We start from the raw sequence: 5000 nt of genomic DNA on the forward strand, positions 1-5000 counted from the left end.
TGTTTCCGACACCGCTTCCTGCGGTGGCAACGCTGGGGCAGAGTCGATACTCGCCCACTGGTGGAAGGTAAGCATTCTGCTTTACATCAGTACATAACTAATATTTCAGTCGTCTGACGTCCCTCCTTAGTAAATGATGCAGGACCACATACATAGATGATACATACTGTAAACTGGGGAGGACAGTGTGAACCGCACTCGACCCAGTCACCCTATCTCACAGTCCACTCCGTGTGTAACAAAGCGAAAGCACCAAAGCACTAGCGTTCAACAACATCCATTTTATCCTCGCTGCCACAGGACACTATCCAAAGAACGACAAGAGGAACGTGACGTCCACTAATAAGACACAATGTCTCACATCACCCGCAAACAACGCAGCTCAAATCAGCCAGCAACACCCACAGTGGTCCACCCAGTATCAACACAAGACGCAACGCCACGCCACAACACAAAAGGTACAAGTAATAAAATACCCTTTGGCCACACCCCTGGTAAAGACATCGAACCAACCCACCACCTGACACCAGCCAAACGTACATCCTGATTTGACACATCTCTGGCAACCTTACCCACGTTGGCCCTTAACCTAACCCACGTTGGCCCTTAACCTAACCCACGTTGGCCCTTAACCTAACCCACGTTGGCCCTTAACCTAACCCACGTTGGCCCTTAACCTAACCCACGTTGGCCCTTAACCTAACCCACGTTGGCCCTTAACCTAACCCACGTTGGCCCTTAACCTAACCCACGTTGGCCCCTAACCTAACCCACGTTGGCCCCTAACCTAACCCACGTTGGCCCCTAACCTAACCCACGTTGGCCCCTAACCTAACCCACGTTGGCCCCTAACCTAACCCACGTTGGCCCCTAACCTAACCCACGTTGGCCCCTAACCTAACCCACGTTGGCCCCTAACCTAAGTTACGCTGCACCTTAACCTAAGTTACGCTGCACCTTAACCTAAGTTACGCTGCACCTTAACCTAAGTTACGCTGCACCTTAACCTAAGTTACGCTGCACCTTAACCTAAGTTACGCTGCACCTTAACCTAAGTTACGCTGCACCTTAACCTAAGTTACGCTGCACCTTAACCTAAGTTACGCTGCACCTTAACCTAAGTTACGCTGCACCTTAACCTAAGTTACACTGCACCTTAACCTAAGTTACACTGCACCTTAACCTAAGTTACACTGCACCTTAACCTAAGTTACACTGCACCTTAACCTAACTTACACTGCACCTTAACCTAAGTTACACTGCACCTTAACCTAAGTTACACTGCACCTTAACCTAACTTACACTGCACCTTAACCTAAGTTACACTGCACCTTAACCTAACTTACACTGCACCTTAACCTAACTTACACTGCACCTTAACCTAAGTTACACTGCACCTTAACCTAAGTTACACTGCACCTTAACCTAACTTACACTGCACCTTAACCTAACTTACACTGCACCTTAACCTAAGTTACACTGCACCTTAACCTAAGTTACACTGCACCTTAACCTAAGTTACACTGCACCTTAACCTAAGTTACACTGCACCTTAACCTAAGTTACACTGCACCTTAACCTAAGTTACACTGCACCTTAACCTAACTTACACTGCACCTTAACCTAACTTACACTGCACCTTAACCTAACTTACACTGCACCTTAACCTAACTTACACTGCACCTTAACCTAACTTACACTGCACCTTAACTGTCACATGTAACGTCACAGGAATGTAGCTTTGCCTAACAGCAACCCTCTGAACATAGTTCACTGCTTGGATCCTCTGGTGTCATGTGTATTTCTCGATGCCATGGTGCGTACCCTCACGTAAATGTCTTTCGAGTGTTGCGTACTTTCTACACAGTCCCGCTAACCACTGGAAGGGTGTAACGCTACAGAACGAATATCGCCCTCCCCTCCTGCCCTTCCAAGCTGGTCGGTCAGGCGTTTGTTTGTGAAATGAGCCTTGCAGCTGTTCAGTTGCATTTGGTTGTCGATGCAGTCAGTGTACGTTGTGGTACGGCCTGTGTGGACTGTCCGCTGATGTACGCGTAACCCACACTGATCATCCGTCGTTACGTACTGAGTGACATAATGTGGCACATGCTTGACCGTACACCGGCTGCGCCCTACAATGGCGAATCATAAGGGCCATATGTTGTGCACGATGCTACTTGTCTCGTCTCCCCATTACAGCGAGATTGCACTGTTGTACGCCGTAGAGACATGTGGTAGGTACGGACGAAAGTATTGCATGTTGGCCCCCCCCCCCTCCCTCTGCCGGGAATCAGCGTGAGCCGTCTGTTGATGTAGCGACGAGGGTTTTCCTATTTAATCGTATTGCCCCACACAACATGATACCACGGTGGACCGCGTTCCACATCTGCGACATGCTACAGAGGCCGGTTGACAGTCGACCGCGCAAGGGACATTGCACACGTGCGCGGACCATCTTCCACGTGTTCTCTCGTGTACGTGCCGTAGTGTGTATATGGGCTGATGTAGCGTGTCGTGACACATAACATGCAGGCATGCCAGAATCGTAGATTTCGCAAATGTTGATTGACGTATACGTTTGCTGCCAAAGATCCGCAAATGAACTGGAAATCAGTTGTTGAGCGGTTGTTCGCGCTGCAGGTGCATCGGTGATAGCGACGATCGGTACATCTGTGAACCGGTTGTTTCGGCGGTACCCGCCATGCCCCCGAACCTGAGTTGGCCATGTGGGTATGAAGCGATACGAGGCTATGGCTTGGTGGGACAGTCCCCGGCCGGTGAGGGGGGGCCGCGCGGCGTGCTGGCCGCGCGCTGCGTGAGCGCACGCACTACAGCCGGCTGGTGGGGGGCGCCCAGTGGCAGGAGCGCCGGCCGACGGGCCCGGCTGGCGTCCCAGCTACGCGCCGGCGCACCCGGCGCGCGGCGCCAGGCGGCCAAAGTGGGTTCTGCCGAGCCCGGTGCGAAGCGCGGTGGACATCTGCAGTGTGCTGGTCCGATTGCGGACTGTGTGCGTTGAGGATGCGCCGCCGCCCGGCACTCGGCGTCGCGACGCCGTCTGCTGCTCGGTCGCCCCCAGCGGTTCTCGCAGGTGGTTTGTATCGCAGCTCTGCGGACGTGTTGGCGCGTGCGCTGTGCTGGGAGAGTTCGCTTCTGCACCCAAGTGGGGCTTTGCCCTTCTGTGGCGCTGGCGTTGGAGCTGCCGGTCACCGTAGGTGGCGCGTGTTGTTTCCCGCCGGCAATGCCACGACAGCACGCTCCCGGGCCTCTGTCGGCAGCGGCAAGCTCAGTTGGGAGCACGGGTGTTCGCACTGAAAGCGTCTACTCGCCTATCTCCGGGCGATTGCGCCTCTCTCGAACCCGACCAAGTACTTAGGACGGCGCTGCGCGCCGCCGGGACCTGAGAGGGTTTCGAGGTGTATCGTGCAGGGGAGCTCAGCCTCCTCCTGTTTGCAGAATAATTGAGCGGACGCTTGCGTGTTCGCGCGGGCCCTCGGGACACACTCCCGGGCGGCCGGCTGCTCAGCTCTCGTTGACGCAGCTCCCTGGTTGATCCTGCCAGTAGTCATATGCTTGTCTCAAAGATTAAGCCATGCATGTCTCAGTACAAGCCGCATTAAGGTGAAACCGCGAATGGCTCATTAAATCAGTTATGGTTCCTTAGATCGTACCCACGTTACTTGGATAACTGTGGTAATTCTAGAGCTAATACATGCAAACAGAGTCCCGACCAGAGATGGAAGGGACGCTTTTATTAGATCAAAACCAATCGGATTGGCTCGTCTGGTCCGTTTGCCTTGGTGACTCTGAATAACTTTGGGCTGATCGCACGGTCCTCGTACCGGCGACGCATCTTTCAAATGTCTGCCTTATCAACTGTCGATGGTAGGTTCTGCGCCTACCATGGTTGTAACGGGTAACGGGGAATCAGGGTTCGATTCCGGAGAGGGAGCCTGAGAAACGGCTACCACATCCAAGGAAGGCAGCAGGCGCGCAAATTACCCACTCCCGGCACGGGGAGGTAGTGACGAAAAATAACGATACGGGACTCATCCGAGGCCCCGTAATCGGAATGAGTACACTTTAAATCCTTTAACGAGTATCTATTGGAGGGCAAGTCTGGTGCCAGCAGCCGCGGTAATTCCAGCTCCAATAGCGTATATTAAAGTTGTTGCGGTTAAAAAGCTCGTAGTTGGATTTGTGTCCCACGCTGTTGGTTCACCGCCCGTCGGTGTTTAACTGGCATGTATCGTGGGACGTCCTGCCGGTGGGGCGAGCCGAAGGCGTGCTTGCGCGTCCCGAGGCGGACCCCGTTGAAATCCTACCAGGGTGCTCTTAGTTGAGTGTCTCGGTGGGCCGGCACGTTTACTTTGAACAAATTAGAGTGCTTAAAGCAGGCAAGCCCGCCTGAATACTGTGTGCATGGAATAATGGAATAGGACCTCGGTTCTATTTTGTTGGTTTTCGGAACCCGAGGTAATGATTAATAGGGACAGGCGGGGGCATTCGTATTGCGACGTTAGAGGTGAAATTCTTGGATCGTCGCAAGACGAACAGAAGCGAAAGCATTTGCCAAGTATGTTTTCATTAATCAAGAACGAAAGTTAGAGGTTCGAAGGCGATCAGATACCGCCCTAGTTCTAACCATAAACGATGCCAGCCAGCGATCCGCCGCAGTTCCTCCGATGACTCGGCGGGCAGCCTCCGGGAAACCAAAGCTTTTGGGTTCCGGGGGAAGTATGGTTGCAAAGCTGAAACTTAAAGGAATTGACGGAAGGGCACCACCAGGAGTGGAGCCTGCGGCTTAATTTGACTCAACACGGGAAACCTCACCAGGCCCGGACACCGGAAGGATTGACAGATTGATAGCTCTTTCTTGATTCGGTGGGTGGTGGTGCATGGCCGTTCTTAGTTGGTGGAGCGATTTGTCTGGTTAATTCCGATAACGAACGAGACTCTAGCCTGCTAACTAGTCGCGTGACATCCTTCGTGCTGTCAGCGAT

At 53.0% G+C, this 5000-nt stretch overlaps 1 non-coding gene across 1 annotated transcript in view; it reads left to right on the plus strand.

The window, feature by feature from the left end:
• The first annotated feature begins 3539 nt into the window (after positions 1 to 3539).
• The window catches only part of LOC126317190 (small subunit ribosomal RNA), a 1893-nt gene continuing 432 nt past the window's right edge, over positions 3540 to 5000 (plus strand). The window contains exon 1 of the ribosomal RNA XR_007556469.1: positions 3540 to 5000. This exon is cut by the window's right edge and continues 432 nt beyond it. This is a non-coding gene — a ribosomal RNA (small subunit ribosomal RNA).

This window comes from Schistocerca gregaria, unplaced genomic scaffold (genome assembly GCF_023897955.1).
Source record: "Schistocerca gregaria isolate iqSchGreg1 unplaced genomic scaffold, iqSchGreg1.2 ptg000623l, whole genome shotgun sequence".
Classification (NCBI taxonomy): domain Eukaryota; kingdom Metazoa; phylum Arthropoda; class Insecta; order Orthoptera; family Acrididae; genus Schistocerca; species Schistocerca gregaria.